This window comes from Ochlerotatus camptorhynchus, unplaced genomic scaffold (genome assembly GCF_037179485.1).
Source record: "Ochlerotatus camptorhynchus isolate MF236.1 unplaced genomic scaffold, CSIRO-AGI_Acam_v1.1 ptg000033l, whole genome shotgun sequence".
Classification (NCBI taxonomy): Eukaryota; Metazoa; Arthropoda; class Insecta; order Diptera; family Culicidae; genus Ochlerotatus; species Ochlerotatus camptorhynchus.
In genome coordinates, this window is record NW_027040524.1 from 2,524,215 (window position 1) to 2,543,342 (window position 19,128).

The following is a 19,128-nucleotide window of genomic DNA, read 5'->3' on the forward strand; positions in this document are numbered from 1 at the left end:
ACCCTGGCTGCAAACCCATTCCTTTTACCTAACATCTCAGTGATTCCTCGTGGAAGTGCAGAGGATTTCTCGGCTTCCATCAAAGCGAGTGTCAGGTCAACACATTCCTACCCATTCGTTTCTTGAACTGCGTTCGGGCGCAGCCAACGCTGATATTGTCCAGTTTGATAGTCCCAAGCATCGTCTATTGGTTCTCTGTGTAATTACAGCTGATTTGACAACAACAGAGTAGCAACCGTGGGCGGTTTTGACAACAGAAGAGCTAGAATGTGTTTTACAACACAAAGGGTGGCCGTCTTACCCCGTCGTCGCCTACATATGTATCTCTCTTCCATACAGCCGCATGAAAGTTTGATTTTACCGTTGTTGCTATTGATTTGTTGGTTAACGCGGAAAGCGGAGTAATGAGTCCTTTATTGAAAATTTATGAGCTATAAGTGACGAATTGAATGGTTTAGACATGTGATATCAGTTCCTAAAAACTGAACCGCAGGTCATCAGCTCACTTTAGTGAATCAGGTTTTTAGAACAGCTCAGGAGTGAATCGGCAATCTCTAGTCTGCTGGTAGCATTTAAGGAGTTAGAATGCTGATGCAGCTAGAATGGTCCAACGGTTTGTGATTGGTTGTATTCGATCGTTCGATATGTGGAATGTGCTGACTGAGGACCTATGGTCCATTAGTATTGTTGGTAGGTCGTAACGTAATTATATATTTTTCAGTAATAGCAGTAATAGCATTGATCTGTAAAAGTTTTAATTGATCAGTACCGATCGAAGATAAATGTTAAAAGTATTCTTTTGAACGAATGTGAATTTCAGGAAAATTTTATAAAACTTCACATAGGGGAAATTGCTCTAATGTTGGCCTATGGGTCTGTCATATGTCGACCTAAATGCTCCCAGTTTGGGCCCATACATAAATTCATCAATCGACTAAATTTTCAATAGCGACCAAAAAACCATTAGTACCGTCCCAATGACGCGTTCATCTAGATAAAATTGATAAATAGCAAATTTTTACCGATGGCAGGGCTGGCAGCGTTCACTACTGTCAGAAATAGTGATTTTAGTGACCATGTTGAATAAATAAGTGAACAAATAGTGACTTATAGTTGTAAAAATAGTGACTAAAAAGTGAACTAAAAGAAGGCGCATCAAATAAATGTTTGATGTTTTAGCCTTATTCAATTATTATCTCATGAACATTTATGTACGATAAGAACGTTTAAAACGAAAGATTCAATAGAAAATTTATAACCAAACCCACGGTATTAGTCACGGTGTCTACTAACTTCAAAAATCTGCAAAACCAGGAATCCTCAGGAAATTTTTTGTTTCCTTAAAATACCTGGAAGTCTCAAAGAAATTAAAAATTTCCGATTTCGAATATTTTAAAGAAAATAATGAATTATAAAAAACAACCATTTAATTTTTCTCGTTATTTTCATTCACACTTTGAACTTTAAATATTCACGGTGGATTATTCTTGAGTAAGCAATAAATTTAAAAAAATAAATATTTTTTTTGTTTCTGAAGTTTTCGAAGTTTTTCAAGTTCTCTTAATTTTCATGGAATAAGAACGAAATAGTTAATATATTTCTATGATTTTCACTGAAGTTCTCAAGCTTTTTCTGAAGTTCATAAAACTTCCCTTAAATTATCGACACTAATTTCAAAGTTCTTCTACAGTCTAGACTTTCCTGGTGCCTAAACGATTGCTGAATTTGTTTAAAGTTCCCTAAACTGCCTGACTGAATTTTTCAGTATGTTTTAGGAACCCGCAACGTTACTGAAATTAATTAATTTGCATTGAAGTTTCAAAAATGTTCCTTAAGTATTATCACCATTATTAACACTCGCTTCTGCCGGAAGTTATATATACTTACCTGAAGTTCTCTAAATTTGTTTAATAACCCAGCTAATTTTCTGATATTTATTCATAATTCCTTGACGCTTCTGACGTTTTAAGATCAATCATAGAATTCTTGGAATACCCTATAATTTCACGGAACAACTTGTAAGTCGCTACAAATTTGCTTAAGTTAACCGGATTATTCTGAAGCTATCTGATCGTCCTCAAAGTACTCTGAACTTCGCTGAATATCATTGAACTATAAAAAAATATCTAAATTTAGTTCTCTGGAATTTCTTGAAGATATTGCTGCTTGTTTGATTTTTTTTATTTAGGAGATTTTCAGTCGTAGGCTGGTTCATCTCCGAGCTGCTTGTTTAAAGTTCTCGCTTTTTTTTTATAAATGGAATTTTGTTGATGTTCTCTAATCAACTAAGCTAAATTTTCCCATTTTGTTTAAGTTCTAGAAATCTCCATGATACTACACCCTTAAAATACTCTCACGTTTTCCGGATGTTCATAAAATATCCAGGAATTCTCTCGGGGCTTTGCTGAAGTTTTCGGAAATTCATTAAATTTCTCGAAACTTTTAAAGGTTTCTAATATTTCCTTGAAATTATTTGAACTACCCTTTGATTTTCTGACCTTAGGCTCTTAGTTCTATTGAAGATCTCGGTTCTGCTCGGAAATAAATAAAATTCCCGTAAACACTTTTAAATTTCCCTGAAATTTTCTGGACTTCTGGGAAGTTTCTGAAATATTTCTGAAGTTTTCATAAATACTTTGAAGGTCCTAGTACTTCCCTGAAATTCAATTTGTTTTTCAGCATATCATGGAACTATCTTGAATTCATCTAAATTTACGATTAAAGAGTTTTAATCTATTTAGCTTTTCTGAGGTACTTAGAACTTCTTAAAAATTTGCATAATACCCCTCAAGTTTTCTAAATTTCTCAAGTTTGCTTGACACCTGTGAAGTTCTCTGAAATTCTAGGAACTTCATAAAAGTTCCTGAAAAGTGTCGGATGCTAGAAGAACTGCTTTGAGCTTCAATGAAATTCTCAGCATTTCCTTTCATTCCTCAGAACTTCTCCAAAGTTCCTGCAATTGTTGTAAAGTTAATGGGACTGCTTTGAAGATCTCTAATCTTCTAATTAATTCTGGCACTGTGAATATTTGCAATATCTTAAACTTGTACAGGGAATACGAAACTTCAAGACATTTAATATTTTTAGATCTTGGCCTTACTTACTTGGAAAACACAGGTAATTTTATCCAGAAAAATGAGTAGACATCCTGTATGTAGAGAAAGACGATTAAACGTCACAACGCAAAGAATAATCAATCTTGAAATAAATTCACGCTAGAAAAGTTGAACATAGTGACTTATTACAATAAAAAAAGACTTTAGTGACTTGGCCTTTAAAAAAGAGACTTTTTAGTGGCTGACTTGAAAAAAGTGACCTAGTCACTAAAAAGTGACTCACTACCAGCCCTGCGATGGGCCCAATCTTAGATCCATAGCCATTTCTCCTATATAACTACATAGGGGGAAATGGCTCTAATGTTGGCCCACAGATAAACAAACATAATACATTGCATATTTCTCTCTGTAAAACATCACCGCTAAAACATTACTGCCATCTGTTGAATACACTATGGTGAGTAGTACGTGGAACAGATGGCGGTAGTGTGTAAACGTCAAATGCAAGGGAATTTACTATGCGCACCACAGGTGGCGGTACTACCAACTACGATAATTTTAAAATTACCGTTAAATGCTTGTTTGAAGAACAACTTGTGAGTGATATGTCTGTTTGCCTGTGGTTGGCCTATGGATCTTAGATTGGACCCTTCGCTAAACATCTGCTATTTATACTATTATAGACACCCCCACCATCCCTCTCCAAAGGGGGAGTTTGGTATAGAGAGATGAAAAAACCGATTTGTACCTTCCTTAAAAGTTGTCCTAGCTCGCTATCTACTATCTATATGCAATTTTCACAATGCCGTACTCTAACGGAACTATCAATTCAATACTTTCATCTCGTCCATCTATAGTATAAAAATTACCACTTTAGTCTGTTATATGAAATTAGCATCTTTAACTATGCTATTTTTCAATTTTATCTATGTGAACGCGTCACTAATGGATATTTTTGGTCGCTATTGTCCGTACAACAGAATTTATTATATTTACAGTAAATCATATTGCCTGAAACGATAAAATTACCATAGAATGTATTGTTTTCACAATAGAATCGATGGTAAATGGTAAATCACTTTTTCCCGAACCAATATGAGCCATTTATCATTAATTGTATTGTTGTTCTATTGTTGAAAATTCTTACTATATGGGACGTATTGTAAATCTATTGTAAAAACAATATGCTAAAATTTCTTGAACAATATATATACACTAAGATCGATTGTTGTCAATAGATTTTGCTGTAATTGTATTTTATTTAATGGTAATTGTATGGCTATTTTTTTCCTCTATATAACATTCAACTTAGCATACTTTATTTAAAATCTCTCATTCTTTACGTTTAATTACACTAGTTTACAAATAAAAGTAAAAAAAATGAACTTGAATCTTTGACCAATGATTCTTATGTTAAATCGTGTGCTGAATCCAAAAATATAGACCAAAAAATCTCAGTAGCATACTTTTCAAGATACACTGACATCCATTTACGAGTTAAACCGGGGGTTCGTAAGTCGAGTTAGTGCGTAAAAAAAACTCGTTATTTGGAATTTTCTTCGTAAAAAGTGGTTTTTGAAAATATTGTCAAATACCCCACAATATTAGTATTTTTGGAATCAGGGTGCCGTGTAGGAACTGGAAATCCATGCCAATGCCATGTCATTTTCCAGTTTTTCATAAACAGAATCCTGCCATATTGGATTTCAAAATGGTGTCAGATATAGATTTTCAGTTCCTACACGTCACCCTGATTCCAAAAATACTCATATTGTGAGGGTATTTCACAGGTTTTCGCAGATTCCCAAAATTGCAAAAATAAAACTCGTTATTTGGGATTAATTCGTAAAAAAAACCCTCGTTATTTAGGATTTACTTCGTAAAAAGAGGGTGAATACAGCGTAAAAAAAGATTTCGTGAACGGAGGTTTCAGTGTACAGCTTAAAAAATGAAAATTCACTTTAAAAAGTGTGTTTACTAAAATACAAATATCTCAAGTTGTAATGAGACTTTATCAATTATTTTAACGCCAAATTAAAGGTATAAAAATTTCCTTTCGATCACTTGAACATTAATTGTCGATGAGATTGATGTTATTGTTGTTAATTAATAGTTTTTTTATTATATTTTTAATATTTTGCATTTTTTCCCAGAAAAAAAGTAAGTTTTTAAGGTGTGTAAATAAAAATGTTTGTAGTGGTTGTACCACTAATCTCACTGAAAAATGGTGTGGAAATAATCGAAAGAAAATTTCATCACTTTTAGTTTGACGTTAAAATAATTAATGTAACTTCATTACAATCGGAGATATTTGTATTTTAGAAAATATATTTTTTGATTCTTAGCTGTATCTCGAAAAATATCACACTGAGATTTTTTACGATTACATTTTTGGATTCAACGTATTATTTTACATGGAAAATTAACATCAGCGTCCAAAGGTTCAAATATGCTGTAAACAAGTATTACCAGTCAAATTTGTCACGAAAATGAACTACAGCTGGCACGCACGTTTTAGTTCGAGTTCTTTAGGAGTCCTGGCGATGCGTCTAAGCTCTGATATTGAACGGGTTTTTCACGCATGGTTCCTTCTTACCTCTATAATGATGCGAAAAATAAATGGTTCATTCTTTCGAAGAGATTTCAGTTTCTAAAAGATAACACACGGTTTTATACAGATTTATGAGATGCTCCATTTTCACGCCCATGGCTGCTTGAAATCGAAAACGAATGAAATTTCAAATACTACTATCAATGCAAGCTGATATTTGTACACACTTTAAAACAAAAATACTTGAACATATACCCATTTTACCCATTGAGAAATGCATTTTTGTGAAATCGGTGCACAGCAAAAAATTAAAATATCACATCAAAGTGAAGTTTCACATCGAAAATATGGTGTAATATTACTTGCGAAAAAAGGCAAAATTATGTATCATTAATTCAGTGCATGAACTGACATTACTTTGCTTTTACTGCATTTGTTTATTAATTACATGAGATTGTCGACATGATTGAAGTGCATCCTCTTGGATGTAATATTAAAATTTATTTTTTACTGTTTGACAGTTATTCTGAATCACCTTGTACTCAATAGAGCTGATCAGTTAGAAGAAGTATTATTGCTACATGCAGTCGAATTTATTTGAAATAAAGCAAACTTTTATGGCATTGTTTTTCGTCGTTCACACAAAGTTTTGCTTTTGTGAAAATCATCTAGGATAGAAAAAGCAAACCAATCCCTTTTTGTAGAACTTTCATAAATTTATTACCTCTGTGATAGCAGAGAGCAACCTCAACAGTAACACACACAAACGACACAATTCGAAAGACAAAAGAAAGGCATAGTCAATAAATCATTTCGGAAGCCCTGAAGTATATGAGTCCAGCGTTATTTTGGGGAGTATTTGCAAACAAAAGAAAGATTATCACACTTTTTACGAATCTGTTCCGGCAGAAAAACACCAAGCAGCGGGATTAATTCCAAACCGTATAGCAAAACTCGATTGAATGACTAGCTTTTCTCAAATTACAACTTTTTTTCCAAAAGAATTCCACTCACGTCAAGTGCACTCCCTCCGTTCGGGTGGAATGGAAAAGAGTAACCCAGCGAAAACTTGCATAATGCTATTATCCTCTGACGACGACGACGACGATAGTGTGACTGGAACCTAATGCAACATTATGTGTATCCTATACAAACTCTGACATAAGTAGCGACGATGCCGGCGGCGACCGACGGTAGAACTATAGTGGCGTTGTAACTGCAGACATTGAAAACAAGGAAAACGTGTACACGTAAATAGATTTTCACTTGACGTAATCTTCTTACCACCTCCCCTAGCCAGTTCACCGACGTACGAATGCATTCCCGAGGAAAATGGAGTCTAGCTGCTGGGGGGGAAGCCACTGAAATGCTGTTACCGAACGTTGTTCTTTCCACCCAAAGCTGCTCGTGCCCTTCCGTCAAGGTTCAGTACGAGTTTGGCATGCTTGATTTCGGAGAAAGTAGAACTACCCCGGTGTATATTTTCCCTTGTACCAACCGGATAAGTTTTCCGAATGTGTGATCGTACACAGTTTGCAGACACTTCATCAACTATTTACATTGAGGTGTAGTAAGTAGCTGATGATATTGTCAGTTTTGGAAACCAAGTTTCCGGTTTGTTTGAAATTGCTTTTCTGAGAGCTCCGCTGGAAATGAGATGGGTATTGGATCTTTTGTGGCTTTCCATAGCTCAGTCGGTAAAGGCGCAGCTACAATGGAAGAACATGCTGGGAGGTGGCTGGGTTTGATTCTCGGTCCGGGTTGGACAATTTCTCGACTTCTTGATTGTACTTGCCACACAATAATACGAATGGTACAGGCATCGAAAGCACTCAATTAATAATTGTGGAAATGCATCTAGAGCACACTATTTATGAGGTAATATACGATAAGCAATAAGCTTGGAATTAAAAGAAGAAGACGAAGAAGAAGACTGAATCTCGCAATCAGAGTGACATTCACCAGCACTAAACTAGTTTATGAGACATACACATAATACCTCAAATTAAAACTGATGATAATGATGATGATGACTAGGTCCGTAGGTGATGAGACCCACGGATCCGCTAATAGCTTCATACTCACCCAAGTTACGTTTCATGCTAACTCATCGTGTTCATTACCGCACTCATCGCGGCGCAATTCGCACGTCTCTTGAAACAGTGGCGCTGCATCGTTTCTCATAACGACGACCATGACAACGATGACGATGGCGTGACAGCCGAGCGGTGGCCACCACCTCCGCCGCCCTCCGGCACTGGGAGACGATATTGCAGCAGTTTTAATGGTTTTAGCTGGAGCTGTTTTCCTTTCATGATTCACGATTGCATCATAATGCGGTGGCCCAAACGTTCTTGAATGCATAATTGATGTATAAGTAAGCACCACTTATGTTTGTTGTTGTTTCTTTTTTTTTCTCTTCCCTCACACAGAACATCCTCGAGAAGTTCAACCCCGGAGCGCGGCAGCTGATCAGTGCCGGTAAGGCCTACCTGAAAGCCCTCCACGGAGCGTCGGCGGCGTCCAATCTGTTCAACGAAGCCCTGGCCAAAATCGCTGTCAATGCACAGCAAGGAGGCACCATCGATATCGGTAAGTGCCGGGCGCGTGGTAGTAAAGCATATCGATACAAATTATTTTAATCGCCGTCTTAAATTGTTTGAGGTTGTTACGGCAAGCTGGCTACTGCTGATGGTCAATATAAGCGTATTGGCATTGTTGATTAATCCTGTTTTATGTTCCGTCGTCGGCGGGAAGGTCGTAAACCAGTTTGCTGGATCAAGTTTTCGTGGAGAAACAGTAGGACTATGGCTATTGAATATGGATTTGCTGTTGCACTGCGGGTTTTGAAAGTATCCTACCGATTACTTGCGATTTGCGATACCATTGAACACCAGCTGCGTTGAATGATGCGAACAAGGGGAGTGTTTCCCCTACCCGATGATGTTGTTGGTTTGCCTAGGCGCGAATCAGTTCGCGAAAAAAGGGCATTACAAAAACTGATAGGCCCTTTTCAATTGTTGGTCGAGAAAGGTGTTTTTCTGCTTTATTTTTTCTCTTTCGTTTAGAATTTGGTCTTCTGACACGGTGACCGTTATGATCAACATAATATAGCCATCAATTCTTATTCCGATTATTTAATATTCCAGTCGATATAGTTGATTAGGGTTGTCAGTACCGGGCCCTTTTAGCGACTACCGGTATTTCGGTACTGAGAAGATCATTAGCGGTAATACCGGTAAATTACCGGTACCAAGGGATTTTAAGAAAATAAGTAGGGCAAATGATGGCTTCGACATCCATTGACTGTTTTCGGCATCCAACATTTACACGGTGACTTCGCTAGATTTTCGCACCAAAACACTTTCCTACATGTATTTAATAGATTGCTTAGTCTTTCAGCTTCAGTCTGATTACATTTTTACTCAGTCGTACAACCTTGAGTTGAAATTAAATATACGCTGTACCCAATACGCAGTTCAATTGGAAAGGTTGCCGAAGAAAAAGAGGCTGCCAACAATAGTCCCACTCACCTGAGAATTGAGTCAATATCAACTTGACGTATTTTTTTCAATTTTGCATTTAAAAAACCTGAACACCCCTCATTTTGAAGGTGTGTGTGTGTAGAATGTTGCTCCTATTTTGATTTTGGAATTCACTCTTCAGTTGTCAAAATGCCGTCCAAGCAAGAAGAGCAGCGTATCAAAATTTTGCTCGCGCATCGCGAAAATCCGAGCTACTCGCACGCAAAGTTGGCAAAATCGCTAAAAGTTGCCAAATCAACCGTTACAAATGTAATTAAAGTGTTTGGGGAACGTTTGTCGACAGCCAGGAAGTCTGGATCGGGGGGAAATCGAAAACCGGAAGCCGCTGAGACGACAAAGAGAGTTGCCGGTAGTTTCAAGCGAAACCCTAACCTCTCTCTCCGAGATGCCGCAAATAAGCTGGGTGTATCGTCTACAACCGTGCATCGAGCCAAAAAACGAGCCGGACTATCGACTTACAAGAAGGTAGTGACTCCAAATCGCGATGATAAACAAAATACGACGGCCAAAGCGCGATCCCGGAGGCTGTACACGACGATGCTGACGAAGTTTGACTGCGTGGTAATGGACGACGAAACCTACGTCAAAGCCGACTACAAGCAGCTTCCGGAACAGGAGTTTTATACGGCAAAAGGAAGGGGAAAGGTAGCAGATGTTTTCAAGCACATGAAACTGTCAAAGTTCGCAAAGAAATATCTGGTTTGGCAAGCCATCTGTACCTGTGGCTTGAAAAGCAGCATTTTCATAGCTTCCGGGACTGTCAACCAAGAAATTTACGTGAAAGAGTGTTTGAATAAACGTCTGCTGCCTTTCCTGAAGAAACACGGTTGTTCCGTACTGTTTTGGCCGGATTTGGCATCTTGCCATTACGGTAAAAAGGCCATGGAGTGGTACGCCGCCAACAACGTGCAGGTGGTTCCCAAGGACAAGAACCCTCCCAACACGCCAGAGCTCCGCCCAATTGAGAAATACTGGGCTATTGTCAAGCGGAACCTAAAGAAGACCAAAAAACTGCTAAGGGCGAGCAGCAGTTCAAGGCAAACTGATGGCAGGGGTCAAGCGTAAGGCCCGGCAATTCGGATTTGGAAAAGCGGAAGCCTAACTGAATATTTTTCCTGAATTTTATACTAATTGAACTTGAAAATTGTGCAAATTTATGAGTCATTTAATGAAATATTCTAAATATTGTATGCAACCATCCATCTTTGTAAGCAATATTTCTTGCAAGTTGCTAGTTTATGGAAGTTTAAAATTCATATTTTTTGGTGTGTATAAATGTTCAAGCGACTATAACAAAGAATTCATGTATTTGTTTCATCATTTCTCGGTTTTCGTTGTATCTTCTTTCGAAAACTTTTCTGTAAGCTGTTCAGTAATTTCATTAAAATCGTCAGCTAAGTTCGCTTCTGCATTAAGTGCAATTATGTTCTTTCTAATTCTTTGATTAATTTCATGATATTTCTTCACAGCATAATTTACACAACTCATATCAATTGGTGATATCAAAATACTAGATATAGATTAGTTAATAAGTTCAATATTAACGCTTTGCGAATATTCGCCAACATTAGCGTCGATTGTTTCTACCGATGTTATTGATGGTACAGTTACTAAAGATTCCTGACTTGAAACATTCATGTTGATGTCTTGTTCATCGCAGTTCGATAACTCGTCGCTACTTCGGTACATATAGAAAGCTGTATACGACAATAATCACAAATTTTTAATTTACTGTTTAGTTGGTTCTGTTCCGCAAAACCCAGATCAACTAATTTCTGTATATTAGTATCCGTGAGATTTCGGCAATTTTTCGAGCAACTTTTTTTAATAAACGTTTATGCACTTATAATGAAAAGTATTCATTTAACTACCACTTCGTCTTCTGAATTCCTGAACTTAAGGAGGTCACTTTCACAGGATGCACAGCGAATTATCTTCTAATGTTGATTACGTGTTAGATTTGTCTTATATATGGAGGGTTATTCAAAACAAACCCACTTGGTACCATGAATTGCTTAGCAATAGGTAGCATGTTAGCATTTTAGCAACAAGTTTATACCTATGAAAAAAGGTCGCATTGATTTATTTTTATAGTTTAGAAAACATTTATTATAGTTATGAGCCACCAAGGTAAAATGTTTTGGATCTTTCCGAAAAAAAAATATTTTCGGAACTGTAGAACCGCGAAATACATTTAAAAATGGCCAAAAACTACCAACATTTTTAAAATATCTACTTTCAAACCGCTACATCTCAAAAACGGTGTGACTTAGCAAAATTTTACATGCATGCTTTTTTATTGTAAATTTAGTATACTTTCATTATATAAAGTCGAAACAGTAATTGGACCAAGTTTTGGATATTTTCCAAAAAACTTTTGTTTTTTTAAAAATCAGAACTTCTTTGTCCATCATTTTTTCCATCTTGACCTATAGTGCAATAGAGGACATTTTTTGTCCCCTAAAACATAGCAACAAATAAAAAGAATACAATACGTCTTTTTTGATATTTTTTTTTATTTAAGGCTTAATTTCAAATTAAAAAAAAGTTGGTTAAATTTTTTAAGAGTGCATATTTTTTCAATTAGTCTCATTTATTACCTGCAATATTGCCCAAGACACCAAACCGATCAGGCAAACAGTTTTCGAGTAAAAAATTTCCGAAGATAAGCTTGACATTTTTCTATAGGCTCTTTTCAAAAATAAGGCTGGATTCAAATTGGCGATATGAAGATGCAAAATGGCGTAAGGAACGTTTCTGAAAATTTTCAACCAAAGCAAAAAATACAAAAATAAACCGATTTGCGGATTCGTCGGGAATTGCTCAACAGGTTATATAACTTTTGAATGACTGGTTTTGGTTGTAAAGGAGTTTACTCAACATAATTCCATGAATATCTGTGTTACTTGCGAAGTTGCTTGTTTTGGTAAATGAAAAAACTTTTCTAACAAATTAAATTAAAAAGTTATGGTTGAAGGAACGATTTTAAGGGACCTTCCTTAAAAATACTTCATATCTCTATGAAAACGACGATTTAAACCATTGATGTTACTAGTCAAGTTTGTAAACATGATAAAATCTACAGCTTTGTGCAACATTTATTTTTTTCTTAACCGCATAGAAATAAAGAAATTCTATTTTTTGTCCTACGGGATTTAAATTATGGACCACTTCATCAGATGCGTTTTTTTTTCAAATCTTAACTTGTCTGGAGACACCAACTTGATTAAACTGCATCTTTATGCATTTTTTTTTTACTTATTACCTGCTAAACACCCTTCTGGACCACTGTGCAATGGTAACATAAGTCGAAACAAGAATAATTAACAATACTGTAGCGAGTGCCATATTTTTAATTGCATTTTAAACAATATTTTCATTTGTCAACAGGCGCGTGAATTCCATTACCATGCAATGAATTCCAGAGTGAATTAGTAGTCTACCACTTGGTATAATAAACAACAAATTAGTCTAGTTCAGTAGTGAGTGCCTGGGTGGTATTCATCCCCGTTTTGCTGCAAGTAGGCGGTAGGTTGCTCGATCGTCGCGTTAGCGTGTACGTACATCGATCCGGTCAAATCCTTTGAAGATTTGTTGACCTTTTTCCGTTTTTTTTTTCCTATCCTTAAATGGTTGGGCCAAACAGTCAATTGTACCATAGAGGTAACTCTAAGACTAGAAAGTCCCGAAATAACGTGCTCAACTTTTTGGCTCAGCTCTGGTACTCTCTTCGGTTCCAAGCTAATCGATTCACCTCTCGAAAATCCACTAACCCCTCATTTTATCTGTCAAACTTTCATAGCGAATCAAAACAAACATTGCGTAGTACTAGAATTTCGACTAGAATTGGGTACGTTAATCGTTTGCTTGGGACCAATAGACTAGTCAAGTAGTGAGCCAATTTTAAATCGTTAGTTTCGTATTGATTGTTGGTTGTACCGCATGCGTGATAATGTTTGCACCATTGAGCAATGTCAAATTTAAAAAATGAAACTCAAGAATATCGTTTTTGAGTTTTTTTTATTTATTCAAAGGGGGGATATTTCTCAGAGTCTTAAACTATGTTAATCATCGATCGAGTTTCTTCTTGCTGTAATTACGGCCTCCACACGCTTCCGGAATGCACGGCAGGTTCTAATAATGTAGTCTGGATCCATTTCTCTCCAGGTACGGGTCAATGTTTGTCTGAGGCTTGCTGTACTCGGATGGCGTTTAGAACAGACCTTGGCCTTCATGACGCGCCATATTGAGTAATCCAGCGGATTAAGATCGGGGCTGGATGGCGGCCACATATCCTTCGCCCAGAACGGAAGATGTTCCTGCAACCACTTCTGAGTGCGGTTCGAGGTGTGGCACGGAGCCCCATCTTGTTGAAATACAACATTTGGCTTCGGACCGTACTTACTTAAAATCCCGATGTAGACTTCCGTGTTGACCTTGTCGCCTTCTAGAATGAACACCGGGTCCATTTTTTTGCCATCGGAAGCCATCAATCCATAACGCTAGCAGGATGCTTGGTCAGATACACGTTCTTGTGCTCGTCGGCCACGTCTCTTACCGGAAGAGAACTAATATACCGGTCTGTTCTGGAATTGTATACGGGATCGACGGTAAACATGCTCTCGTCAGTGAACAGGATTACCGGATTTTTTCGCTTAAGGAAGTTCAAGATTTGCTTGCATCGTTTGACTCGTAGCTCTCGGAATCTTCCTTTACGATCAACCGTGCCGTAAAGTCACTGATCCCGTGTTCCTTTGCCAGTTTCCTTATTGAACGTACTGGATTCACCCGAATCTTCCTTTTGATAGCAGCGATAACACTCAGAACCCGAGCTGACCTCGGACGACCTGTGGCCACCTTCGCGGATAGTTGTCCTTTCTTTTCTCGGTCCACCGGGGCACTCCCACGGCGATTGAAATGTCTTTTTGTGAAATTTGCGGGTGGAACAAATCACGAATACGTTGCCACTTCGTCATGGTGCAACTGTCAAACTAAGTAAATCATTTTATTTTATACACAGCCTACTACGGTATGAGCTATAGGTTACGTTCATCTCGAAAAGTTGAAGCAGCCTTTTTATGACTGATACAAGTCGTTTAGAAGTTGCCACGAACGATTCGTACTAGGGTATGGAGTATTTTAGTCAAGACCATAAGTCCAAAATGACTTCTGGAAAACTCTGGAACAGATTCCGGAAGATGCAAGCGTCATCAGCATCATGTTTGATTGGAACTGTAATATTTACTTGACTTTGCTGTAGTGCTGTAGGAGTGCCACACTCTATGTTTTAGCTAGGACCGTTTTTTCCCTGTTTTCGGGACCTAACACCACTGCGACCAGTAATTTGATCTATTGTAGTCCTTAATTTAGTGCATGTCCTATTACTCCATCACTATTGAGAGATGAGGAAGTATTCGATTTTTTTATATGAAACACTATCGGTTGTACTTGCGCTATTTTGAAATGTTACGCTTGAAAGTTTGGGCTAAAAGACTACAAAACTGACTATAACTACTTTGACTATATGTTTTTAGTATTACTTCTACGTGAAGTCAACGATTTACATAGTTGAAGATGCTAATTTCAAAGAACAGACTGTAGTGGTAATTTTTATACGATAGATGGAGTAGATGAAAGCATAGAGTTGATAGTTCCGTTAGAGTACGGCAGTGTGAAGATTGTATATAAAGGGTGTCCACGATGAAATTGCCACACTATGAAATTGCTCTAACTTTTTAACCGTTGGGTAGAATTTAATGAAAATTTGGGTGGATTTAGTTCATACTGCATTATTTACATCCTGCAAGTTTTAAAGTCCTGTGATCAAAACTCGAAAGAACAGCTCGTGCGTGATAAAATCTTGCGCATTCATCACGAGAACAAGGATCTCTCGCATCGTTCCATCGCTAAAACGTTGGGAATCGCGAATTCCACGGTGTCGCGAGTGATTAAGCGGTTCGAGGAACGGTTGACCACCGATCGGAAGCCCAGAAGTGAAGGAAAAAGTATTCCGTACAACACCAAAAATCACAATCGCGTAGTTGGGGCCTTCAACCGAAATCCGAACGCCTCCGTTAGGGATGTGGCTAAGAACCCGTAAAAAAAAGAACCGTAGAGGTACAATGAAATGTATTAGAACCATACAATAGAGTTTATGGTATTTACAATAAATCGTATTCTCCACAACGATAAAATAAGAATAGAATGTATTGTTCCTACAATAGAATCTATGGTAAATGGGGGAATATACAATAGATTAAGGGGGTCGTTATGTATCTTAACCATACGAAAAATCACTTTTTCCCGAACAAACTTGAACCATTTACCATTAATTGTATTGTTGTTCTATTGTTGAAAACTCTTACTATATGGGATCTATTGTACATCTATTGTAATAACAATATGTTAAAACTTCGTGTACTATATACACACAGTAAGATCGATTGTTGGCAATAAATTTACGTGTAACTGTATTTTATTTTATGGTAATTGTATGGTTATTTTTTTCCGGGAAGCTACACCTAAGCCGAAGTTTTGTCCAGAAGGCCAAAACTAAGGCTGGGCTTCGAACGTTCAAGGTACAAAAGGCCCCTAATCGCGACGAGAAGCAGAACAAGTCCGCCAAAACCCGTGCCAGGAAGTTGTACCTCAACATGCTGACGAAAGTTGAATGCTGCATCATGGAAGACGAAACATATGTGAAGGCTGACTTCAAACAGATCCCCGGCAACCTGTTTTTCACGGCCAAGGATAAGTTCAGCGTTCCGGAGCATGTCCGCACTCAGAAGATGTCCAAATTTGCGAAGAAATTCCTGGTTTGGCAAGCCATCTGCACGTGCGGGAAGCGGAGTGCACCTTTCGTGACCCAGGACACGATGAACGGACAGGTGTACATAAAAGAGTGCCTTCAGAAGCGGCTGCTTCCTCTCCTGAAGGCCCACAACGTCCCAACAATCTTCTGGCCGGATTTGGCCTAATGCCACTACTCCAAGGACGTGCTGAAGTGGTATGCGGACAATAAGGTCAATTTCGTGCCGAAAATGTTCAACCCTCCCAACACTCCGGAGCTCCGCCCCATCTAGAAGTACTGGGCGATTATGAAGCAGCACCTTCTTAAACGACCTAAGGTAGTGAAGACAGTCGAGGAACTGAAGAAAGTATGGGTTTACATGCAAAAAACGGTTGATTCACAGGTTGTGCAGAATCTTATGGCCGGGGTTAAGGCCAAGGTGCGGGCATTTGCGTATGGACTGTAAATAAAATACGAGTAAAATGGTAAAATGAAGTTTAATAGTTATTTCTCAATCCCTGAAAATTTGATGGCAATCGGATGAAAACTCGAATTTTGCGAATCAATTTTGTGTGTGGCAATTTCATCGTGGACACCCTTTAGATATTAGAGAAGCGAGCTAGTACAACTTTTAAGGAAGGTACAAATCGGTTTCTTCATCTCTCTTTACCAAACTCCCCCTTTGGAGAGGGATGGTGAGGGGTGTCCCCCCCGCCACCACTGGCAAAAAGAGATGAAACCCGACCCGCTCAAGTACCAACTGTGTGTTTGAAACTGTTTCAAACACACAGTTGGTACTTGAGCGGGTCGGTTTTCATCTCTTTTTGCCAGTGGTGGCGGGGGGGACACCCCTCACCATCCCTCTCCAAAGGGGGAGTTTGGTAAAGAGAGATGAAAAACCGATTTGTACCTTCCTTAAAAGTTGTCCCAGTTATGACTATAACTGTTGACAGAAGACTTGTACTTGTATAGTGTCTTTGGAGAAAATGTGTATTTTAAAATTAACTACAATCACTCTGAACATAGTAGGCCAAAAAAGTGATATTTAAAAAAAAAATATGACACAGAAATTGATTTTTGGCTTTTGTTTTCTTGAATGGATTATATCTCCAAATATAGAAGAGATTAACGAAAACAATGTTATAAGAAGTTGTCTAGTTTTTTATAGTTCACAACTTGAAATAAAAAAAATGCTATCAAATCACGTAACTGGTAGAATTTGGCGTATAGGACACTTTTGCAACCAACGCAAATAGAGCTCACAAAAATAAATTAGAAGTCATCAATACGCTATCTCCAATATTTTTCGAGTTATTAATTCATTCCACCTAATTTTGCTTCCTGGACCAGCTGGAGCAGCTCCCACACCTGGACAATAATAATATAGTTTTTTGAGTTATAATGGGCTCACTGGCCTAGTGGTGACAACGTTTACTTTCTGTGCAGAATACCATGGGTTTAATCCCCGGCAGCGTTGCCAGATTGTTTTCTTATTTATTGGTATCAAATGTTTAAAAAAAATCGGTATTTATCAGTATTTACGATATTATTAATTTTAAATTTTTGCTGTTTTGAAGGCGACTTGTGGACTAAGCACGGAAAAAATGCTTTAAAACAGAAGTCGGAAACCATTTCCGTGGAATGTTTGAATTGGCTTGTGCAAGAAGTCGAAAAAACTTCCAGATAAATAATTAAGAAGTTCTTCAGGAGGAAGTTTGAACAAAGTTCTAAGAGAACTAAAAAGAAATCCTGGATATAGTCCAAAACAAATATAAAGAAACTTCCGGCAAAAATTTGAACAAACTTTCGGAAAAAAAATCGGTTGACACATTCATTCAAAGGAATCCAGAAAAGAATCGGAAATAATAAAAACAAGGTCTAACAAAGATTGCTACATCGGAAACAATAAAGAATTCTTGGAGTAGCCGATTCCAGGGGAAGCCAGAAGAAGCTCAGAAAAACCTTCCAATAGAAGCCGGAAAAAAAAAACCTACGGAAAATGTCGTCTGGAGAAATTTCCAGAAGAAGATGAAAAAAAAAACTTCTGGGAGAACTCTCTAGACACATTGGGCAGAAGTTTAATTGAACTTCCTGGAGAATATGGAGGAAACTTCCTGGAGGCGCTGTAAGAAACTTCCTAAGGTAGATTGGAAGAAATTTCTGCAAAAATTTGGAAAGCTTACGGTACAGTCGGAAAAACTTCAAGGAGTATTTCTGAAAAAAAAAAATCCGGAAGAAAGAGATCTCTTTAGTTCTGAAGACCCCGGAATATCCCTGAAGTTTTCGGAACATTCCGGAAATACACTTCGGAATATCCCATAATTCCTCTTAACTCTTTGAAAGTTCCTACCATTTTCCTGTAGTTAATGGCACTGTTTTGAAGTTCTCTAATCATCCTTGAAGTACTGGGACACCACCGGAAAATCTCTTATCTTCTTTGAAGGTCTCTTGACTTTTTTAAAGATTTCAGGATTTCTTAAGTGTTCTCAGAATTTTCTTAAAATTCATGGAACATCAGCATTTTCTTAAAGTTCTCTAAACTGCCATTATCAAGCACGGACCTTACATTAAAATGTTCTCACAATTTTCTAATGTAAATGTTACTGTACTTGCGGCCTCCAATAGCACAGTCGATAAAGGCGCAGCTACAAAGCAAGACCATGCTGGAGGTGGCTGGGTTCAATCCCCGGTCCGGTCTAGGAATTTTTCGGGTTGGAAAATTTTTCGACTTCCCTGGGCATAGAAGTATGATTGGACTTGCCACACAATTATACCAATGCAAAAATGGTACAGGCATCGAAAGCTCTCAATTAATAACTGTGGAAGTGCATCTAGAACACTAAGTTGAGAGCACGCAATAAGCTAATATGCGATATGCAATAAGCTTGAAATGCGAATAAGAAGAAGAAGATGTTACTGTACTTCCCGTACGTTTTAAAACTTTGAATGAACCTCTCTCATGAACTTTGCTGATGTTTTTGGAAATTTTCCAAGTTTTCCGGAACGCATTTAAAGCTTCAGAAACTCCCTTAACATTAATTGATCTGTTCTGATGTTCTCAGAGTATCACTAAAGATCTCCCAATGCCCCTGAAATAAATGAAACTGTCATGAAAACCATTAAATTTCCCTGACGTTTCCCGGGCTCTCAAATTTTAACAGAACTTACCCTTACAAATCTAGGCTA

At 37.7% G+C, this 19,128-nt stretch overlaps 1 long non-coding RNA gene across 2 annotated transcripts in view; it reads left to right on the forward strand.

Moving 5' to 3' along the window:
* The window catches only part of LOC135709373 (uncharacterized), a 178,393-nt gene extending 170,198 nt beyond the window's left edge, over positions 1 to 8,195 (forward strand). For both annotated transcript variants that reach the window (XR_010518346.1, XR_010518347.1), the window contains one exon: positions 8,040 to 8,195. This is a non-coding gene — a long non-coding RNA (uncharacterized LOC135709373). The remainder of the gene's footprint in view (positions 1 to 8,039) is intronic.
* Positions 8,196 to 19,128: the final 10,933 nt, after the last annotated feature.